The sequence below is a fragment of the Acinonyx jubatus genome, chromosome C2 (genome assembly GCF_027475565.1).
Source record: "Acinonyx jubatus isolate Ajub_Pintada_27869175 chromosome C2, VMU_Ajub_asm_v1.0, whole genome shotgun sequence".
Taxonomy (NCBI): Eukaryota; Metazoa; Chordata; class Mammalia; order Carnivora; family Felidae; genus Acinonyx; species Acinonyx jubatus.
Window position 1 is genome coordinate 39,219,489 of NC_069384.1, and position 24,983 is coordinate 39,244,471.

The 24,983-nt window shown below is 36.4% G+C and overlaps 1 long non-coding RNA gene across 2 annotated transcripts in view; it reads left to right on the forward strand.

Moving 5' to 3' along the window:
* LOC128315148 (uncharacterized) overlaps positions 1-24,983 on the forward strand; it is an 82,546-nt gene that overhangs the window by 18,958 nt on the left and 38,605 nt on the right. For both annotated transcript variants that reach the window (XR_008297601.1, XR_008297602.1), the window contains exons 3-4: positions 545-699; positions 24,156-24,288. This is a non-coding gene — a long non-coding RNA (uncharacterized LOC128315148). The remainder of the gene's footprint in view (positions 1-544; positions 700-24,155; positions 24,289-24,983) is intronic.

Genomic DNA, 24,983 nt, shown 5'->3' on the forward strand with positions numbered 1-24,983 from the left:
AAACACGTGCCTTGAAAGATACGGTGGGCATTGGACATAAATTAAGGGGAGAAGGGTTGAAAATGGGATGAACCCCAGCAAGACTGAATCTATCATCTTTAAAGTCAGGTATCAAGCCAGGAATTGTTTCATTATTAAGGCCACGTGTGACCTGGAACACTCAGAAAGATCAGGCCTCAGTAAGCTTGGCCAAATTGCCAGTGGTGTGTGGGCTGGGATTTTCCTCACCACAGGAAAGAGCAATTCAGGACAGACTAGAAAACGCAGTGTCCTGTCTGTCTTTGTGGCCCATAGCCTGGAATTGGGGACTAGGTGAGCAAGCTCAACTGTGCGATACTAAAGGAATAAAGAATTAAGGAAGAGGGGTCGTTGCTGTCAGCTCTTAGAACAAGTAACTGCCATTCATTTGAAAACACACGAGTGTGGCTCTTAGGAAATGCAGTTAAGTTTATCATTGTTTTCCTTACCTTGATTTTCAAGTCGATAAGATTTCTCAATCCAAGATCATTTTAAAAGAACATATCACTCTCATATAACATTCCAGGAACATGGCAAATAACAAGTGTGACTGTGAAGTGAACCTATGACTGGAAACTGAAGCCAGAATCTCTGCATTCCTTGCAAGTACCCATGGTTCCTTTAATTATACTCCGGGCTTGTAAACAGGAAAGTGTTTCACAGATGTAGAAAATCCAAGAGGTAAGCCAAAAAATATAATAAATATATGGTCTGGCAGAACCAAACTAGATTAAAGCAATATGATATACTAAGATGAATATTTTGGAGAAATAGTAGCAACAATGGAATCATACTGAAAAAGCTACTTATTTGAAAAAGCTTAGTAACTGAGGGAGTGATCATCAATTTTGATAAATATAACAAAGATGTAGAAAATAAAATGAGGGGAAGGTCTACATTTAAAAAATCACAACTTTAAGTGAAAAATTAAGTCTCTTTGAGAGAGAGAGAGAGAGATTGAGAGAGAGAGGCATCCTAGAGTTCATTTCTTTTGTGGTGATAACTGAAAATATTTTATAATCCCCCTAATATACTTCTATTAAATATCTCTTTCTTGTTTTACTGATTCATGTTTGTCTAAATTCTAAGGTTTTACAGATTCTTTAGTATTGTATTGCTTTTATTCAGATTTCTATGTAACATTAAGTAAACTCTAATGCCAATATGAATTTCATATAATTTGGTAGTGAATCAGACCAACAACTTAAGACGTAGTTTTCAGAGAAAGTCCAGTTGTGTTTAAAAACATCTGCAAAGTTGGGTGCCTGGGTGGTCAGCCGGTTGAATGGCCGACTTCATTCAGCTAAGGTCATGATCTCACAGTTTGTGAGTTCGAGCCCCGCGTCGGGTTCTGTGCTGACAGCTCAGAGCCTGGAGCCTGCTTCGGAATCTGTGTTTCCCTCTCTCTGCCCCTCCCTGTCTCGCACTCTGTCTCTCTCTCAAAAATAAATAAACATTAAAAAAAAAAAAAGCCCTGCAAAGTACTTTTTTCCCCATAATATCTTAAAGACACGCGTGAAGTTGACTGAGGCTGTCAGACATGAAGTATTTCAATCTCAATCAAAGCTATCATTCCACAAGAGTAAGAATTTGTTCCATTTATTAGCAATGAACATGTGGCTTATCACTTGACTCATTAGCACACTTATGTGAACACAGCGAGCTTGTAATTTCCCAGAATTCCTTTCACTCTCACTTGCTCTGGCAGAAAGTCACTGTGGTGACATCTGTTTCTTGTAGAGCTATCAAGAACGATAAGCAGCTTCTTGTGTTGCATAACTCATGGATTTTTCCCCCTATTCTCCAACAGCTAATATGCTCCTTTTCTGCCATATGGAAAAGATAAATACCAGAACCTAAAATATCAGAGTAGAAGAGAAATAAGAATGAAACTCTTTGAACACTGACCATGGAGGAAATACTTATGGAGTATGTTCAAAGGTGTTTGACTTTTTTGTTATTGTTATTAAATTAGTGATCACATCAAAAGTACGTTAGCTAGCAAAAAATTTCCTTTATGTTACTCTATTCAAAAATTCAAATGGGCACAAAGTGTTAAAACCATACCTCGTTTCCAGTTATTTATTGCTATGTAACAAAACACCCCAAAATTTGTTGGCTTGAAATTACGTTTTATTATTAAGCTAGGGACTCTAGCTCAACTGAGCCCAGCGGAGCCTTCTCAGCTGCAGTCCCTCACACAGTCGCACAATACCTAGTGATAGAATCATCTGTAGACTGGACTTGACTAGATGATCATGATGGCTCACTCATGGCTAGCAGTTGATGAAAGTTGTTGGCTGGGAGCTCAGCTGGAACTGTAAACATTAGCACTTAGACCCAACCCACCTCTCCATGTGATTTGGGTTTCTCATGCCTGGTAGATTGGTTTTAAGATGGGATATCCAAAGAGCAGTGTCCCATGATACTCAGACAATAGGAGACAAAATTTCTTATGACCCAAAATCAGAAGTCATGTGGTATCACTTCTGTCATATTCTTCGGTTCAAAAAGTAAGCCACAATGTGAGCTTAAATTTGAGAGGAAGAAACCACACGAGGGCCCAATCGTAGGAGGCATGTCTCATTGGGGGGCCCTTTGAAAATAAGTTACCAGACCTCACATTAAAACTTTCTATGGAAATCCAGAGGGATACTACATGTGAAAAATACTTAAATTTAAAGAATTTAGAGATTCAGGACCCAATTTGATAGTCAACGTCTAATTTCATTCAGTGTCTCAAAGATTATTATACACAATAATCAACTACATTGAGTTTCATCTTCATGATCATATGTTAATAAAAATGTTTGTAAATCAGTTTTCACATTATTCCCATTACTGCAATATTTTAATTTTAGGTAAAAATTTTTCTCTTTTTTATTAATGATCACTTCAAATAATGATGACTAGCATTTATTAAGCATTCACAATGTTCCAGAAATTGTCAATCCTAAACAAGTCTGTAAGATAAATAAAATTATTATTCCAACTTTGTAAACTTATCACTAGAGAAAGGATTCAGAGATTAAGAATTTGGTAAGAATCACATAGCTGGTGACTTGACCCTAGGGAATATGAATCCAAAGTTCATCCTCTTAAATATAAAAGTTGCTCACAAAGTCCTGTACTTAGACACAGTATCTCAGTTACTAGTAATAAGGTCATGTTACCCTGCAATGGAATTTAGGGCAGAATTTTAAGCAGTGTCAATTTCTTCCAGCCAAAAAGCACCAGGAATATACCTATACTTGAAGAAGCTGAGTATGTTACACATTGCACTGTTAAAGAACACGTAACGTGGAAACATGAGGTGTCTCTGTAAGAGAGTTTTAGAAATAGCCTTAGTGTTTGGGCTTTGGTGGGGTGACTTTGAGGATGGCTTAAGGAAGTGGGGATTTGTTCTAGATTAGATGCTGTCAGAAAGCAGGAGCAAATCGATGATTGGGTAAGTCAAAAAAGCCTATACATAAGAAGTTCAGATTAGAGTGATGATAAAGCTGTAATTGGCAAAGAAGTATCAGTCACTCAAGTTAGTCAGGAGAGAGAGACGCTTGGTATTTTGTGGTTTGCACAATGACCTCGTTTTTGTTGGCATTTAGACAAAATTATGAAATGGTCTTGTTTTTGTCTCAGTTTATCATGGTTTCAGAGTGAACTTGTCTCGTGTTGGTGTACTGTGAGATTTGTTTATGTCCAAAAGGAGAACAACATGGCCCAGCTGTGCAGGCCAGATCAGCTTCTAAGAACACAGAGGACTTGCTATGAGTGTCAGACTGGTTCCTAGATGTCAGGGACTGCTTTTATTATTTCTTAGTAGGGTGACTTTTTTGCACGAATATAGTGTGTCCTATTTATTTGACATTATTATTTTACTTTAACACTTAGGGTGCTGAATCAACTATCTAAACAAAAATACTGTATATGTATATGCAACTTATAATATTTAAGTGATATTACTAATACAAATATTTTATTAAAGATAATTTTACTTTTAACAATCAATATACAATATGCATCAGATTTTTAAATGTGGTATCATTATATTTTGGAGGAAAGCTTTCCTGCAAAAGAACAAATATCTGAATTTTTAATGAGATTAAGGAGATAACGTTTAATTTATTGACACACTGATTTTATATTAATTAGGCATATGTTTTAATATTTATATTAAGGTGTTACTTTCACATTAATTGCTTTTGGCATTATTTGCTATAACATTTACACTAAAAGAAAAGATCAGGGGTTTTGTACTCATATACTGAGAAGTCAACATGATACATAAGATTCATAAGAATTCTGTTTTAGGTTAATTGTTGGTAATATACTGGAACCAAATGAAGGCTTTTTATCCCACTTGGCCATCTTGGCTGACTGGGTTAAAAGCCATTAAACCTTAAGGCAGGGTTTAGAAAATCAGATGGGACACCATACAGCAGTTGCTAGAATTCAGTATTTGGGCTAAGGAGCATTACAAGGTACTTTGGTAGGAAAAAAAAAAAAGAAGGAAAGGAAAGGAAAGGGAAGGGAAGGAAAGGAAAGGAAAGGAAAGGAAAGAAGGAAGGAAAGGAAGGAAGGAAGGAAGGAAGGAAGGAAGGAAGGAAGGAAGGAAGGAAGGAAGGAAGGAAGGAAGGAAAGAAAGGAAAGGAACCCATTTCTAGTTCCTAAAATATACTAAGTTTCATTTCTTGGACTATATCTTCCTTTTTATACTTCAAGATTCTGGCTCAGTTCTTAACTCCTTTGTTTGAAATAAATGCCCATTCTTAGACAACCCTATGATCCTGTTCACAGCTCTATCTGTATTTTTGTCTGTCTCCTTCGCTAGACTATGGACACTTCAAGTATGAGGTCATTCATCTCCTTACCTCGGTGCCTAACACAACGTTTGCCATTTAATGGGTGCTCAAAAAAAAAAAGCCTATTGAATGAATAAAGGAATGAACAAATGGATATTTTTATTCTCAGTTCATTAATAAATTGGCTTAAAAATTTTTCTTTCTCATAATTAACAAAGTTGTTATACTCTGATAAATGAAATTGAAACAATTCCATGAAACACTACAATAAACAGTTTACTTTAAAAATAAAGTGATATTCTAACTTATGTATGATCTCACTTCCTAATCCTTGCATCTTTTTTTTTTCTGCATCCAGAAAACAAGATAGATGTTTTCTAAAGACAGTTTTATTGTTTTGTTTTTGGAATTTGTTTTAGAGAATGCAAAACAGGTGTGGATCATCTGTTGTCATTTAAAGAAACTTATAAATACATTTTTGAGTGTATATTTTAGAAAACACATGCAAAATGAACTTAATTTCCAATGTAAATAAAACAAATATTGGTATTTATAAATACTACATTAAAGTCTTTTAAATTAATATCATAACTTCAAAATAATAAATTCCAGTGGCTAGTGTATTAAGAGAAGAACAAATAAAGTAAACTTGTTAATTCAAAAATATTTATAGTCAGATATACTCAGACTGTTATTCAAGACAAATACATAATATTTCTTTTGAAATCAGATTTTGCGAAAAAACTTTTGTTCTATAAATTAGTAGATGACAATTATGGAATTTACTTTGTTTTGTTGATTCTTCCCATTGCTAAATTTAAAATTGTCAAACTAAAAAAAGACCACCACCACCAACAACAAATACTTCCAGGAATTCAAGTGCACCAATAAATAATAATTCCATAAAGTATAATACTAACTGGATTAATGTTTGCATCTCTTATAATCCCATGTGTAAAGAAGATCTTGTTGGTCCATAAATATTTTGAGAGAAATGTAAGAAGATATTCAAGGAGTCATTTTTCTTTGTTAAAGAAGAAACTTAGAAATATTTTACTCATGGGGCACCTGGGTAGCTCAGTCAGTTAAGCATCCGACTTCAGCTCAGGTCATGATCTCACAGTTGATGAGTTTGAGCCCCATGTAGGGCTCTGTGCTGACAGCTTGGGGCTTGGAGACTGCTTCAGAATCTGTGTCTCCCTCTCTCTCTGCCCCTCTCCCACTCACACTCTCTCTCGCTCAAGAATAAATAGGCATTAAAAAAAATTTTTTTAAATAAATACTTTACTCATGCTTCCTGATAAGTGCATTGGAATTGTTTCCATCATTAATTAATTAGTTAATTAATTAATTAAAAAAAACAAATGTAGCCAACTCCATAAAATATAGTTTAACCTATAATTTAATTTAGAAGCAGAGGAAATAGTTCAACAATTTTCTAAGTCATTTAAAATGAATGTATATAATTAATAACTTAAAGACTTTAATAATTTAATAATTAGCAAAGTTAACAGCCAATTACATAAGTAGTACTAAAATGAAATTCAAAAGTTATATAATGAAGCATACAAATTTTTAAAACATAATTTAGATATTTTTATGGACCATATTTCTAAGGGGGAACAAAGTCCTAAAGTAAAGATTATAAACATATATTCTTGACTTCGTTCATGTTTTTCAGCTCTTTAGCATCTCAGAAAAACAGGTACTGTAATAAATTCCTTTTTTATTATAATATATGTGAGAAACATGGCAAGTCATTTGCAAATATTTTATGCCATTATAAAAGGGAAATACTTCACTGCTAATAGAGATCTCACAGAATAGCCACAGCACACTCAAACCTTGACAGTTGGAAATAATTTTTCTTAGATTAAAGGCCATCATTTGATCAGAAATTCCCATTGCTAAGCGCATGAATATTTGAAAATTTTTATCCTATTTGTAAGAAATACTCTATAGTAGAACACAGTTCATAACCAAATTTTAAGGGTAATTTACCAAATACTTGTAGTTGAGCATTTTTGGTCTAAGTTATGTTGCTGGTGATTATTTGAAGGATTAGAATGATTGTAACTGGACTCTAAGCCTACAACATTAACAACTCACCTTTATTAAAATACTTTCCTTATGGAAAATAGATATATTAACAACTTACATTTAGAGAGGTTAGGTAATTTGCACAAGGTCACAGGACTAGTAAGTTGTAGAATCAAGATTTAAATCCAGGCAGACTGTCTTTTGTACACACACGCTGAATCTCTACACTGTACTGTCCCCCTATAGAGCATTGGGTAGTTCTCCTTTTGTAGATAAGAGAGCCAAGGACCACTGGGTTAAAATAACTTGTACAAAGCCATAGAGTAAATCTTTGTCAAGGCAGAACAAAGCCCACATAGTTTACTCCAAGTCCCCAAATTTTCCACTATGACAAACAGTTCCCCACCTCTCCAGAAGCTCTAGTTTCTCTCAGCATCATAGATTTCCACTTCTCTTGTCCTATTCACCTCTTGTGCCTTTTTCCAAGGGCCAACCTCCTTGTTTAATCCATGGCCAGCCTCATACAACATTCTAGATCCACCTGTACTTTGGTTAAGGCCATTTGACCAAAGTGAAAAGGCCCCGGACTAGGCCAGCTAGGCAAGAAAGTTGCATTTTTAGACTGGCAAAGGGATCTGATGAGAGACAGTAAGGAGAATGAGAAATCTCAGAAACATACAGTATAGGAGTGGGAGGAATAAATCTGCAAAACAGAGAATCCTTGGAAAAAGAGGAATTTTCTGGTTCTGAATATTTGAAGAGGGATGCACTAACTACCTTCTCATTGCCCTTCTGGATCCATTCTCCACTTATATTCACCCTGTGTCCTGGATGCTTACCTGTATACATCGCACCAACAGGTTCTCTTTCCTCTGGCAATAAAAGTCACCAGAAGGAAGAAGGAGTGTAAGGTCAGATATTTGTTCCCTAGTTCCCTTCTTGCAGGGTCATTTGGCGTGGCTATGAAATTCTTCCAAAGATTCCCTCCAATCAAGCTATTTGCTCTTAGGCTATCCTCCCTGAGTTCCAGGAACTAACTTTTCTCCCTCTCCCTTCAAAACTAGCAGTGATGATGGTTCTGTTGCACTGTTACTCCCCTTGTATTATATGCTCTAAGCAGTTTCTCCAGTCCCTGGACTGATACAGGAGGTCTGAAAGATGGGTGAGAATTAATAAAATCTCAATGGCAGCAAGTAGAGAATACAGAGAGATGTATTTCAATGAAATATTAAGAAGGATTTTCTGAAGAATATCAATGTGTTGTGCAGTCTGAGAAAACACTCATCTTCATCATTTGAAGATAAAAATCAGGCAATGAGACCATTCAATACAGTTAAAAATTCTGAGGAAAGGCCCTGAACTCCCAAGAAATCAAATCAGAAGTCGATTTGTGCTTGTCGAAAGTATACTAAGTGCCGTAGAAAGCATTGCCATTTAAAAGCTACTCATTTAAAAAAACAGTTTTACTCTGGTTAGACCCAGTCTTTGTATATTATTTTTTAAAAGAAGGGTCAAATATAAAAGAAAACTAATTAATATATGTTTATATTTGTACTTATTATATACTAAGAATTTTGCTAAATATTCTCTTTTAACCTCAGTTTTAATTTATATAGAGCATTAGTCAACCTGTTTGGGTATAAAGTTCTAAGTTTTGAGAAATATATATAGTCATGTTACCACCACTAAAATTAAGGTATGGAATATTTCCATCACACCAGAAAATTTCTTTGTGCCCATTTGTAATCAATTCCCTCCCCCAAACCATAGACCTAGACCCTGGCAAGCAGTGATCTGACTTTTGTACTTATTGGTTTTTATTTTTCTAGAATTTCATGCATATGTAACTTTTCTGGAACATATGTAGCCTTTCTGTCAGAATTCTTTGCTTTAATGCAACAGTTTTGATTGTCTTCCATATCAGTGCATTTATCAATAGCTTGTTCCTTTCACTTACAAGAACTACTATAGTATGATTTCTCTATTTACCTGTCGATTCACTTTTGGGTTATTTCCAGTTTTAAATGATTACGAATAAAGCACTTATTGGGGTAAGGTTTTTGTGTTAAGCTATATTTTCATTTCTCTTGGGTAAATACATAAAATGAGATCATCGGGTCATATGGTAAGCGTATATTAGGAACTTTTCAAACTGTTTTTCCTGTGCTAAGTAGTTGTAAGTATTATTTAATCCTTAGAATCCTAAATCTTTATTATCTCTTTCAAATCTTAGAGAAGACTTGTGATTTCCTTCCATTTTATGGATAAGAAAACCGAAGTTAAAGAGATTAAGTGATTTGTGCAGGGCTGTGTGTATAATAAGCTGTAAGCTCAGGATTAGAACCCAGACACTGTAGCTCATGCATAGAAAACATGACCACTGTGAGTAGCTTTTTATAAGACAAATATTGTAGTATGCATTGATTATGCACCAGTCCTTGAAAATTTAAGAGTTAAAATAAAAGCAACAAAAATATATGCCCTCAGGGATATTACACAAAATCTTCATACTCAGTTCAGAGTTAGATGCCAAACTGCTTGACTAAAAGTATAACATCTTAGAAGTACAGAGAAAAATATAGATTTAAAATCTAGCCATAGATGATGACCTAGCCTGGAAGTAGGAATAGTACTTAGAACTCAGACTCTCTAGTTCTAAAATGTTTTTATTTTTTATTTAATTTTGAGAGATACAGAGAACAGGGGAAGCAGAGAGAGAGGGAGAGAGAATCCCAAGCAGGCCCTGTGCTGGCAGCAAAAGGGGTGTAGAATGTGGGGGGCAAACTCGCAAACTGTGAGATCATGACAAATCAAGAGTCATTTAACTGACTGAGCCACCCAGGTGCCCCAGACTCCCTAGTTCTAAACCCAAGCTCTGCTATTTTCTAGGAAGGCAAACTTAGGTTACATAATCTCTCAAGTCCATACTTTCTTCATTTATAAAATAGGGATAGGCATTTTTATTTGGATTAAATGAATTAACATGATGCGGCATTTAGAACAGTGTCTGGCACATAGTAAGAGCTCAATAAATGTTAGTTATTAACATCATCAGGGACATATTGTCAATTCCAGTCCAATTCCCAAGTTGGCCTCTTGCCTGAAATTCATTTAAGTTCAGTAAGATCTCTATCTGTGAATGGGTTTATTTATTTTCTTCCTTGTTCCAGCAGAGTTTAAGATTGCATCTGTCAATATTAGTGAGCTGAAGCTTACCTAAAGATAACAAATGATGACATTTGGATTTTCTTCAACTTGGGAGTTTTAGGATTCAGCCTCACACCAGTAGAATAATCAATAGGCACTTCATACATAATAATATAGTGAGTAAAATATCCCATCTATATTTATCAACTTTTATGCCTATGTAAAATTACTAAGTCCCCTACAATAGCACTCCATTTCTTTAGTTCTGGTTTACAAAATAAGAACATAAGGCATTGACAGTTAAGGTATGTCAAAAGCAAGCTTAGTGTTAAAGACAGAAATGAAATTAAATGCTGATAAGATGTCTATCTCCTTTTCAAACCAAACCAAACCAAACTGACCTCACACACACACACACACACACACACACACACACACACACACATAAATATATATACATTATATACATATATATGAGTATATGTTTATCTCTGTATATAATACATATACATAAAATAACATACTTTCATTAATAAAAAGAGTTACGCATTTGAATTAATTTTCCAACCTTAGAGTTTTGGAATCCTTATAATTTTCAATACATTATAAAACAACTATAGTGAACTTTCTTACCTTTCTGTTGTTATTAATATAGTATGAGAGATAGAAAGAAAAAATATGAAACCTCTAAATTTACTCTAGAAAGATAAAATTAAAGAGAAAAATTCACAAGTTGAAAATTTTATATTCTCTCAATACTTAACAATATATCTTTTAGAAATCATTTTTGTCAATTTGAGACAATTTTTGGTAGTTATCCAGAGTATTTGTGTGGTGTAAGATAAATCCATTTTGTCAAGGCATGCACACACAAAAACCCTAAAATATTTAAAAGAAGAATTCAGTAAGCCATTTGAATGAAACCATCACAAATGTGAATTATGCATGTGAAATAGGCTCAGATTATTTTCAGTGAATTTCCCATTATTTGGATTCACCTGAAGTTTGAGCCTATAAGGTCTTGAAGGAAACTTAGCTTGGAGTGAAATTTAGTAAGGCAGAACTAAGCAGGCGAAGCCAAGTGATGAGAGCTGTCACTAGATCTGCCGTGGGATAAAATTGGCAGGTTTTGCTTGGCTATGGCCACAGGTGGAACGTAATTTTGATGGCTTCATCTACAATTCTCTTGAGCATTTTTTTTTCCACATCATGGAAATCTGCTTCAACTCAGTTTGACAGATGGATATCCGATTTGTTGAAATGTGGGAGCCCCACTTTCAGGAATGAAAGAGACATGGCCATCAGTCTTCCTGGAAACAGAAAAACAAAGTCAGTAAGTTATGACACAAGGATATCTGTTGCTTGGTTTCCTCTTCCTATCCCCAGGCATGCACTGTGCAAACCATAATATATGCATTGCCCCTGCAGATAATCCCATTCAACTAGTTAGGTTTAAGAAGAATGGAAGAATCAGATGAGTTGTAGAAATAAATTCTAGATTTACCGAATTGCATTTTACATTATTCTATACAACATGTACAGTGTGACTTTGCCCTGCGTGTTCATTGTCAATGAAAGAAAATAGGGCCTTTGTTCTATTCCCCAGGATCAACTGAAAGAGTTGATGTTCATGAAGATAGTTGAAGATTACTTTTGAGATTATGTGATGTTGCTATTCGGAATTTCAATTTTATTCAGAATTTGAAAATGGGAATGTTCAATCATGAATATCGCATGTAGTAGTTCTCCTTTCCTACTGCTCCTATCTTTGTAAATTGTGTTATCACTTCATACATTTGGAAATGCAGGACCTAAAAAAGCTGATTGGAGAGATAAAATGGCATCTTAGATAAGATTGTCTTTCATAAAATTTCATTTTTAAAACAAATTGGCTGGGGCACCTGGTTGGCTCAGTTGGTTAAGCATCCAACTCTTGATTTGGTAGGTCATGACCTCACAGTTTGTGAGATCGAGCCCTGCACCAGGCTCTGTGCTGACGGTATGGAGCCTGCACAGGATTCACTCTCTCCCTCTCTCTCTGCCCCTCCCCTGCTCATGAACACACACACACACACACACACACACACACACACACACACACACACTCAAAATAAACAAATACACTTAAAAAAGAAACAAAACAAATTGACTGTATTTTTTGATTGACAATCTATACAAATATGTATATGTGCAAGATTTCTCAGATTTTTGTTTTGCTTTGTTTTGTTTGGTCACCTGTATGACCATATATGATCCCACAGGAAAGAACAAACAAACAAAACCCAAACAAACAAAACCTCTGTGCTCAGTTTTTACTGAAGGATTGATAGTGCCCTGATAGTAACGTGCTCCCCACTTGAAACATTCTTGCTACCACATATTCCCAAGGTGTGATCCTTCTTTTGATTTCTTCTCAGAAGTTACTTGATTAGAGATTTTCTTGCCACACCCACTTTAACTGCCTCATTTTCTATCTACCTCTCTGCTTTGTTTTTCTTCATAACATTTATTTGTGTATGGTTTGTCTCCCCTTCTGGCATATAAGCAGCATCAGAGGAGATACTTAGTCTGTTTTTCTTGTTGTATACAAGTACCTACAACTGTGCCTGACATATAGTATTGGTTCAATAAATATTTGTTGAATTAATAAAGATGGATTGGCCCCAGGGAAAACAAATGAATAAATCTGGTACCATCCCAAACTTCCTTGTATATACACCTTCCCTTGTAATTTCTCTGTTCTTATTTTCTCTTATCCCAGTTTCAATCAAATCAAGAAGGGTTCTAACATCTGTCCTGGTTTTAGATTTGTCCTGTGACATCTCTGTCTGTATCCAGGCCAGGCCTGAATCCATCTGCTGTATATATATTGCAGGACATAGCTTTTGGGAAGAGATGGCGGTTTTAATCCATGCTTTTTTCTTGGCCTCAGAATTAAACCTGAAAAAATCTCCAGAGGAGATTCCATCAGATTCCTGATAGTTTTGAATTTGAAAAAAAAAAATAGCTTTGTCCAAGTTTTGAATAGTTTTGTACTTTCATTTCTTCATCATTCTTGTACTTGGACACTCGTCGAAGGTGACACGGCTCAGATAAAGTTCCTCTTCCTCCTTTCCACAAAGATTGCCTCTCTTTCCGTGGATGTAAAAAAAACCCAGATTTTCCAGTACTTTTGAATTTTGTTTTATTTGGTATTTAAAGATATTTTCAAATATGAAACTTAAATTCATGTCGAGCTTGCTGAATTCCTAAGTCAATCCCTGTTACTCCGGCATTTTTCTATCAGTGATTATGACTCCATATTAAAAATGGCCCTGCCTACACTTATCAGAGTATAAGTGTCAAGTTGCTTCCTTAGGCTTTCAACAAAAACTTACTTATCTAGTCCCCAACTACCTGGCTGTTAATGGCCAGATCAGAAAAGCCTCTCTGTTTCAGATGGTGCTGAAAGAAAACATGGGGGAGTAACTTGATTGAGAGACACAATAGACATCTGTTGATAAAGCCACTGGAAGTACTGTCCCAAATGTGAGTGTGTTTGCAGTTCAATCTTTTCTATCCTCCACGGTAGACAACAAAAGTATCCTCAAGGCACTGGAGAGGATTTTTCTTGTCAAGAGAAAACTACATAGACTTGAATCCATCAGGCACATTTTAATATTGAGAAAGTTGTATCTTGTCTTAGAAATAAAAGGGTAGAGTTTCAGTGGTAGGCCAGAACTGGAAACACATATGCACATGTTTTCTTAGTATCCTAAAAGTGTTCTGTAGGGTAAAATTGAACACATTGAAATTCTGTTTTTCTTTAAAAATATATACTTTAGCAACCTAGTTTTGTTTGGTTCTCAGAATAATTCCACCATTAAATCTATTACTGTTAAGTAAAACTTTCTTTTGCTGAACTATGTGTACCTAAACTCCATATTATTAATTTAATTTGCTGTGGACAACTTCACCCAGTAGATTTTATTACTATATATAGATATATTTTTTCCAGTTACCTATTGTATAAGCCCAGGAATCTTTGCTTTTTCCTCACTTAAGACATAAGTCAAATCCACATCTACTTAGGTAAATTTAAATGCTCAGGTTTGATCAATAAAAGAAAGCTTACTTCACATTTGTAGTATTTAAATATATTGTGAGGATGGGGGTAGAGAAGCATTCATTTTTTTTCATAACTCTTCCACAAACAAATGCCTATGAAATCAAGGGCCTCTCTAATCAAAACACACTTATATTTCACTTTAGAAAGAAGCACAATCTCCTAGTAACCAGAGAGCAGCAAAATTTGCTCTAAAAACAACTAGAATTCGTGTGGATCTGACCCTTTTGAGCTCCTAACCCTTACCTTCTGCTATACCAGGAAACCTTCAGGTAGGATGGTAGGCCCCATGTAGACTTTAATAAGCATTGGAAATACTGTTTTATTTCATTTCATTTCATTTCATTTCATTTCATTTTGTTTTATTTTATCTTATTTTTTTTTAGAGAGGGAGAGAGAAAGCACGCAGGGAAGAGGGGCACAGGGAGAGAGACAGAGACAGAGAGACAGAGAGAGAGAGAGAGTCTTAAGTAGGCTCCACACTGAGCATGAGCCTAAAGTGGAGCTTGATCACAAGACCATGAGTTCATGACCTCTACTGAAATCAAGAGTCCAATGCTCAACCTGACTGAGCCACCCAGGCATCCTGCATATTAAATACTTTAAAAAAAAATCTACCAATTCCTTTTATTGCCTACCTTACTTTCAAAGAAGAATTAGAGGTCCCCAACAAATTTTTTTTATTTTTATTTTATTTTTATTTTTTTTAACGTTTATTTATTTTTGAGACAGAGAGAGACAGAGCATGAACGGGGGCGGGGCAGAGAGAGAGGGAGACACAGAATGGGAAGCAGGCTCCAGGCTCTGAGTCATCACCCCAGAGCCCGACTCAGGGCTCGAACTCACGGACCGCGAGATCGTGACCTGAGCTGAAGTCGGACGCTTAACCGACTGAGCCACCCAGGCGCCCCAAAATTTTTTTTTAATTAGAGGAAATTAGAAGAAAGAAAAAAATGAGGGCAGAAAAAAGTGAAACCAGAGATGAGGTTAGTATGTGAAATATGCGCAGTAGGATTTGGGGAATTTGATCTAGATGAACCACAATTTTGCCTCTTAAATCTCTCTAGAAGCCGAGAAAAGGGAGAAACATAATAAATGGTGAGATTTCATCGTCCACACGATAGAATTGAACAAGTTGCGCAGTACTTTTCCAGGTACTGAGAAAAATGTTTCCAATAAATAGAATGTGTATAATGTCATAAATAATATTCTCTCAAAAACGGACTGTATAGTGAATATAATACATTTTGTAGGGACTTTTTTCGCAATATGCAAATGATGTGATGAGTCATTAAAAGGAAACCTACAAATAATCCAAAGGTCTTCTGTAGCCAATTTAATACCGTGTGCTCAGTGTACTAGATGATTTTTTTCCCCCACAGTTGTGGCAATATTGAGCAGCTCTACCTCAAAATACTTCCCCTCAGAAGTTTAAAAAATGCAGATATTTCATGCTGATTGATGCATGCAAACCCTAACACTTTAACATTTAGTCACACCATAGGCACATTTGACAACCACCAGGTCAAGCATACTAATGAAGAGACCAGGTGTATTAGACACACATTTTGTATAAAGTAGTTTATTTGACCTTTAAAACAAACAGGATTTGTTAAAAAGTGACAATTATATACTAAAGATAAACCGTTGACTTACTTTACATAAGATTTAAATATAATTATAAGCCTATCCGGCAAGTATGAATTTAGCTTTGAACACTAAGGCTTTACAGAGAGAGCTTGTAAATATTTGTCTAGCCAGAGATGACGCCAATCAACATGTCATTCCTGCTTTTGAAACATTGTCTTCTACTCTCCTTCCCTATTGAATCTGTGCATGTGCCCCCCCCCCCCCCAGAGAATTAAGAATCCACTGTATTTCCTCAAAATCCAGTGAGGATATCACCAGGGTCCTGCAGTTTTGGAGGTGAATCCAGAGAAGTGTCTTCCCTTGTTCTACACTTTCGTGTCTTGCTCTTCCCTTTGTTTTTATAGTTTCTGTTCTCTGCAGCTGCACATCTGGACAGTGTGATACATTTCTACTGCTTCTCTCTTTTGAGCTTCTCTTTCCACATATTTGGTCTCTGTCACACTGTCATCACTTTTTTTTGACCTCCTTGTGCCCTAACTCATGCCTCACTCTCTGTGGCCACATGCCCCCCAGCAGGCAAACCTCCAGGTATTGTTCCCACTCGGTGACTTATGTGTCCCACACAGTTCAACTTCCTTGCTCAGACTTTCTCATACTGTGCGTTGCAGGAGGTTCTCAACCTTAGGAAACCGTGTTCATGGAAAGAAGTCTCTGAATTCTGAGAGCCACCAAGAATACAACTGCCCTCTCCCTGGGAATCCAAACAATTCTCTATACATGATACTTTCCTTCTGTGTTCATTGGAAATGCTCAGGTCACAGCTACAAGATGAAATCAAAGTGGCTCTCTATCCCTAAGGCTATGCAGACATCAGAAAAACTTTGATATTTAATATCAACTGGATTTGTGCTACACGTGAGTCTTTAAAAAGTTTCAGGAAGTGGATGCTCAAAAAACACACAGGGGGAAAATCCTTCACGGGGAAATTTCCCAAGGCAGCATAGATTCTTTGTCCACTAGCATAGAGAATGGATGAACATCAGCAATAGTATACTCAGGAAAAATCACACTCCTGAGGTCACCTGAGGAGATTTTTTTTTTCCCCAAATGGCCATGGCAACAAATGTCATGATCCCATAAGCTTTTCTCCCCATCAATATGTGTATAACAACTTTCATTGTAAGAAGAAGGCAATCTTTAAATTAAACACTTCTATTAAACAACATGAAAAAAAAAAGTGAGTTCATATGAAATTCTTATACATATGGGAAAATATTGCTCTATTTTTACTATTATCATTAATAGCATATGTTGGTGATCCATCGCACAAAACATTCTGCTATGTGCCGCCATCAAGAGAAAAATACAATTGCATCACTCTCCCATTACTTCAACTCTGAGCAAAGTTCTCATAAGGAATGCTACTTCCTGGAGCACCTGGCTGGTTTAGTTGGTAAAACGTGTGACTGTTGGTCTCACGTTGTGAGTTTGAGGCCCATATTGGGTGTGGAGATCACTTAAACATTAAAAAAAAAAAAATCTTTAAAAGAAAGGAATGCTACTTCCTGAGAGCCAGTCAGGCATTTTGGATAGTGCCTTCACAGGTCCAGATCACATGGATACTAATTAGCTTACTGACAGCAAAGTAATTCTATGAATGGAGCTCCCTTAACTCAGATGATTAATTGCAATTCCCAAAAGTAACTGTCACCTAATGAGCAGTGCACATTCTCATAGGAGCTGGATCCTATAATCAAGGCCTATTAACAACTCTAGAGAGATATGGTATCATCAACCCATCAAAAAGAGAAAACTTGCACAAAAATGCAATTCAATACATTATTTTCTTTGATAAACAACATCCATAATTGATAGATATGGTAAAAAGAACAGAACAAAGAATGGACTTTTTAAAAAAGGAATTATGATTAACAATAATTAACACATACAGTGCTTTTTCTTGTAGTGCTTTATAAATATTGATTTAATCCTTACAAATTCCTATGCAGTTGGTGCATCACGATTGTGCACATTTTAAAGAAGAAGAGAGCAAGGCAGAGAGAGGTTAAGTGAATTCTAGTAAATCATCCAAGGATATATCGCTAGTGAACTTCAAAGCTAGATTTGAACTTGGTAGGCTGAATCCAGAATCTGTGTTAATTACTACACTGCAGTTTTTTACTTAAAAACAGAAAATCAGAAATGCAGCTTGATGGGCACACACTGCATGTGATCCTGACAAATTGTCATTCTAATGCTTTTGATATTTACAGAGTTAGAGAGTATCAATCATTGATAGTAATAATGGTTCAGTTTACTGACCACCTACTATGGGTTGAGCATTTTACCTACATCACTTCTAGCAATATTTTTCTAAGTTATTATGTGATCCATGTATGTACACATAAAGAACCTCAGAGAAGATAAGTCATTTGCTTAAGTTTTCATAGCCAGTCAATGGCATCACCTGGATTTAAAACCAGATCTCTGCAAATTTAAAGATTATATATACACTCTACCAGGATCCCTTTCAGTTAAGACTATTTCATAAAAGAATAATTGGGGTCCACAGTCCATCTAAGTCTTTGCAGGCTGTCACCAATATAGGTTTGCCAGACAAATTTGGAAATAAACATGATGTAACGAGAAAAAGGAAGAGAAAGAAAAACAGGATAAAGATTTTAGTGTAGGTTGCATTAACCTTTAGTCGGCATGGACCAGTGAAATGGGTAAATAGAAATTGACCCGCCAGTCCAATTTTAGCTAGTACCATATTTCTTTAAGAATGACTTCCAGATGCTGGCTTTGGTGTCCATTTTGTTATTTCTGGCAAAGAAAATTCTTTTGCATTTTGTCAGCCTGAGAGAGCAGAATCTATTAATCAGTGCCAGCCATGATTTGTTCCTCCAGCATAAAAGTACAGGCCTTTTCCTTGGAATGCTTTTATTTATAACCATCTTTTTTCTCTGTTTCTGCCTACAAGGATGCACATTCATATTTTCACCATGAACTGTGTCAGAGTGTAATGCTAGTCTGTTAATTTAGTGAATTAATTAGCATGAATAAGTAAATGGCACACTCCTTGGGGAACACAAGTAGTCCTTCTAAGGCAGCGGCTCTCAAACTTTGGTATGTACCAGAAGGATCTAGAGTATTAAAGGGAAAAACAAAGGCTAGGCTTATTAAAGTAACACAGGCCTGGGTCTTTGCATTTTTGTGAAGTTACCAAGTGATTGTGATACCAAACAAAGTTCGAGAACCACTGTTCTGTGGTTTATTTCAGCCCTGCTTTTTTCTAGTTCTCAGAGCTGAGCCCATGAAGTTTCCCAGATTCATGTCTCCTTTTTCACTCATCTCCTGAACTAAAGCAATGGAGTTTAACAAAGATTACCTTGCAGGAGCGCCTGGGTGGCTCAGTTGGTTGGGCTTCCGACTTCGGCTCAGGTCACGATCTCACAGTCTGTGAGTTCGAGCCCCGCGTCAGGCTCTGTGCTGACAGCTCAGAGCCTGAAGCCTGCTTCAGATTCTATGTCTCCCTCTCTCTCTGACCTCGCCCATTCATGATCTGTCTCTCTCTGTCTCCAAAATAAATAAACATTAAAAAAACAAACAAACAAACAAAACAAAAAACAAAGATTACCTTGCAGATCCAAATGGACTCTAAGCTGGCTTCTGGGTCACAGCTTCTCCTCTCTGTGCCTGGTTCTAGGCCTGGGCTTAGGTTTGTATTTTCTTTAGTGTTCCTCTAGTCATCCAGACACAGGAGCCTTTCTTCCCAATGCCCATTCTGTGACCAGTTACACCTGGTTTGGGCCAGTCCCCCGCCTGGGTCTTAACATATATCCAGTGAAATATACCTCCACATAAATATCTCCTTAGAGACTTACCTGGACTATTTGATTTTTGCACACCACCCAACAGTGCTCTCAAACTTTGGATGGTGTTTTAGGCAGGCCCCAATGATTCTTTTCTCCTAGAATTCATGCATTTGTATAATTCCTTCTTATTGACTGTTGGCTGGACTTGCTGCTTTACTTCTAATGAACAGAAAATGGCAGAAGTGATGGGATGCCACTTCTGAGATGAAGTTATGATAAGACTGTGGCTCCTACCTTGGAACATTTCTCCCCACTTTCTCTTTGGGATTGCTTTACCTCAGAAGCACACATCTGCCATGATGTGAGGCAGCCTATGGAAAGGCCCATGTGGCAAAGAACCAACTGCCATAAGACAAATGGTTGAGAGAAATGTGATAAGCCTCTTGTAAGCATAAAAATCTCACTGGACAATTTAAGCCAGGAATCAGTGTTAACAAGCTCGATGAGAACGGCTCACCTCTAGTTCTTATTTTATGAAAGGAGATGTACAAATAAAAAAAAAACAAAACACATTAAATGTACAGCAAATGTCCACAAAAAAAATTGTTGGAAAAAATAAGATAAACCTTTGTGAGTGTGAAAATCTATTAGGGATCTGCTGAGATCTTTTCTGGCTTGTCCTGAAATATATATGGCCAGCTTCCTGATTTTATACAAAGGGTTGCGTTAGTTAAGAGCAAGGAACAGAGAATAAGAGTGTAACAGTGTCTTAGGAGTTCTTGAAGTTCATTTGGCACTCACATGCCTTGGAATGAGAGAGCAGTGTTAAGACCGTGACCACACAGAAAAGGCTGTAGAATAAAAATAAAGTAGAGAATATTGGGAATTATAATAATTGAGTCACAAATTCAACAGAGCAAGAAAAGAAGTTCCAACATTGTGATATTGCACAGTACCCAATTTGTGGTTATTTCTAAGAAAAATATCCTAACAGTTTTCACATGTTACCAACTTTTTACTCAAGTAAACTCCAAACCCTAAACCCTTTGCAATTTTTAAACTCACATATTTTAAATATAATTTTTTTTACTTTGTTACAGATTCCATTTATTTTATAAAATACCTTTTTCACGCTTTCAGATATTTAGCAACTGAGCAATCTCTTTTTTTTTTTTAATGCCAGCTGGAATTGTATTATTATATATATTTTTATGTGTAAAAACTAAACTGATAAAAATCCTATTTCTGATTTCCTGACTGAATTCCATGTGTCTTTTAGAGCACAGGAGAAAATAAAGAAAATAAAGTTTCCTTCTAGGTCCTCCACACTTCTGAGTATCAACATATTTCAAGTATTTATTCCAATGCTAAAAATATCTCCAACATTAAAATGGTGACAAGATCCATTTTGAGTCAGTGAACTACTTCAAGAAAGCAAATGATATACTTCTGAAAGTTGTTTTATTTTTTATTTGTATTTATTTTTAATTTGCTTAATGTTTATTATTTTTGAGAGACAGAGAGAAAGAGCACAAGCAGGGATGGGACAGAGAGAGAGGGAGACACACAAACAGAAGTAGGCTCCAGGCTCTGAGCTATCAGCACAGAGCTTGATGCAGGGCTCGAACCCATATACTGTGAGATCATGACCTGAGCTGAAGTCGGTCACTTACCCAAATGGGCCACCCAAGTGCCCAGAAAGTTGTTTTAATTTATTTAATCCACAAGGGCACTGAGTAGGCCCTACAATATCACCACTCTTAATACTTGCTTGATGAGCTTATAGCCCTTTTGACCCTTGTAGGTGGGATTTACAGTTATAGAAATGTAATTTGCTTCTTTCTCTCTTCAAATTGTATGCCTCACATCTCCCCATGTCATTGAGTACATAGTATTTTGTTATCTGGATGTCTTATTACTTATTTATCCTATCTCCTGCTGCTAAATATTTAGATCATAATTTTTCAATACAATTAACTCCAGTAGATAGTCTCATGCATAACTTTTTGCGAGTACCCAAGATTATTTCTGTAAAATAAATTCTTAGAAACGGAATTGATAAACTGAAGACAGGAATATTGCTAGAGCATCAACATGTATTGCCAAGTGACCTTCCATGAAGCTTTTTAGCACCTGACATTCTTCTCAGCAGCGTAAAGCCCATTTCCTCATTTACTCACCATGGTGCTTTGTTTTTGACAGTATGTGTTTTTGTTTTTTTTCTTTTATTTGGGGCTAATTTCATAGTAGAAAACGTAACCTAATTGCTATTTGTTAGTGTTCCCCAACCTCTCTATGATTCTGAACATTTAAAAATGGTAAATATCATTTTTAGTGACTTTATAATATTCCATCCTAGGGAAGTACCAAAAGTACTTAATCAGTCCTCATTTTTTTTTAACTTTTAGATCCCTTCTAAATAATCCTTTTAATAATGTTGCAAATAACTTTAATTTACATTTCTGTTTTCCTCAAGCTGGATTCCCACAAGAAATTAGTAGAAGAAAGAGTATTGCTAAGGAGATTTACAGAAGGCCCTTATTAAATTATCAGCATGAATGAGATAACATTTGTTATGGGTTAAATTGTGTCCACCCAAAAGATAGGATGAAGTCCTCGTTCGTGGGATCTATGAACATGAGCTTTTTTGGGATTAGGATCGTTTGATAATTCTCATATGAGATTCTCTAAGAAATTATATCTAAATTATGTTTAAAAAGAACAATCTGTTGGGAGAAACAAGAGAATTAAGGGATTGCATTGGTAGTTTTATTCCTGTGAAGGGCAGGTTAGATTTGAGGATGCTTTCCCTCCCTGTAGACCATCACATTTATAGCAAGAATATTTATTACTTTCAAATAAGGTTAGATGGGGGCAAACTTCCATTAAACTTCCAGTAGAACAGGAAGCCATGTGATTATAAACAAGGTCAATAATACTTAAGTTATTTTTAAGAAAGAAATAACAGTGATTTTTATTGCTTACAAGGAAGGAGAGAAGTATGAATGGGAGGGAGGGATGGAAAGAGAGTGAGAAAAAAAAAAAACTCTGGAGAAACAAAAGCAATCAGATTATTTTTTAGTTAATGAAACACTAGTGTCTTGTGATGAAGAGATGAAACTGAAGGTAAGTCATACAAAATCTCCAGGAGTTACGGTCCTGTCAGAATCCCCTCTCCACGGTAAAAGCAAGAGGCCATGATGATAATCACTGTGGGAACCTCTAAGATAAGGATTTATCTCCAAGAATAGCAATAAAAAGCTGACAAGTACAATTTAATTATGATGGAGTAGGTCTTGACTGACTGTAAATCTCCCTCTGGGGTGTGTATGAAAATTAAGATGCAGGAGTATATGTTTTAATTTATAGGATTCTTCTTTGGACTGCTTATAAATCAAAAGAATAGCAGAAATTTCAAGGACAAAACACATGCTCTGATCATTTTTTGAGTCCTTCTCGGGTGGGTTAGATTTTTTTTTCCCTTTGATTCTATAAAGTCAGTGATCCCGACTTTTCATGCTTACCTTGTCCTATACCTTATCATGTTCACAGTCACAAGGCCTAATGAATAGACACTGTGAAATGATATGGTGTAGACTCCTAAGATTCAATTGCAGTGTCTGTGAATAAGAAATCAGGTAGAATATTGCAAATGTACTTAATAAATATGTCCTCACGTGTAAAATAACATATAAACAATATATGAGCATGTTTAGTTACTTATAGATACCCATATGGTTATTTATTCTATGAAACATTCACAATTATTTACTTAGCCTTCACATTTATAAGAAGTAGTAGGCTTTATGAAGCTCCCCTTTTAAACCAATGAAAAATTTATTTTCCTTGATATAAAGAAAATAGAAAAGCAATGAATAATTTGTTCTTCCTCTTATCAAAGGAAAACATTAAAACATAAATCCAGTTATGGCTAATGATTTTTCTTATGTTACATTTGAAATAAATTGCTTGAATTTGCATGTTATCGTGTTTCAATTTGAGTAAATATTATGAAAATTGTTGCCTAGTCCTAGTTGTTAGTGTTCACTCCACCCAAATTTTTTAAAGCCACCCATGGTAATGAGATAACCAAGGGACAGCAAAGACTAGGGAATGTATTAGTACAGGAGCTCAGAGGAAGCTACATGACAAAAGCAGGGCAATGATGCTTGAGGTACACAAGAGACTCAAATTGGAGTGGCGCCTAGTTTACAATAAATCAAGGATTTGATATTCCCTCGCAACCCTACCTCACTGCTTTACTCTGATATAATGTGATCCTATATTTCTGACCACAGTGATTAAAGCAATGGTTCTCAATCTGGGGACACTTATATCTACCAGAGGGCATTTGGTGATATTAGAGACATTTTTGTTTGCACAGCCTATTTGGGGGACGGGGACAGGGGTGCTATTGATACCTAGTTGGTAGACCTTCATAGAATACACAGGACAACTATCCACAATACACCATTTGCTGGCCCAGAACGTCAGCGTGCCTAGGTCAAGGACAAATCAAGCAAATCAAGCAAGGTCAGTCAGAGCTCTTTCTTAAGAGTTTTGAATTTAACAGGGAGTTAAATGAAGCAAAGGAAAATCAACGTACAAAAAAAAAAGAGTTTTGAATTTGTCTTTTAGATTTTAAAGATGGGAGAATGATGTTCAGTTTCCCTGTGTGACAAAGCTTGGAAAATGGAATAAAGGAACTGCCTCATGGGAGAGAGTGAGGCTGAAGCCGTCGCACAGAAGCAGCAGAGCTGGAAGCAGAAAGGTCAGAGCCCCAGGGGCTTTCAATTCCATCTCTTGTTGCTCCTAAGTACAATCCAGCCTTTTCTAGTTAGGTTAACTAAATGGATATAAATTCTCTCTAAGTTTGGTATGTAAAGCATCACACTCTTCTTTATAACCTGTTCCCAGTGTACAGAGGCCGGGGCAAAATGTTGGCCCTAAAAACACACCATCTAGGGGAACTTGCATGCTCCCTGTGTCTACTCTCTGTGGGGAGAGCTCTCCCACCCAGAGGCCAGGGTCCTCTAAGCCTTTTTATTCCACTGCTCACACTTGTGTGGTCTGAGCTACCTGAGGGGTAGGGGCAGACCCTTGTCAGGCTGCAGTAGTCATTAAAGAGGCTAACGTGTATAAGTTATGTTAGGTCAAGCTGGCTCAAGACTCTTGAAGTCATGAATCACCTTTGTGTGTGCAACTTTCTGAAAAGGAACACTTTTGGTACCAGCCCCTGCTACTTCTGGGATTCAGGCTGGTATCAGGAGGGTTCAGTCCATGCTTCTGCCTCTTCTGATTTGGTGCTAGGGCCAAGCCTCAAGTCTCATCTCCCTCAGCCTTCTTTGGGTGTTTATGGGGGGAGGGGCATGGAGATGGGGAAGAGGGAAGGAGGGAGGACCCATCTTCATGTTCCTCATATCAGCTGAGTGCCCTCGTCCCCAAGGCTCTGACTACCATAATTTC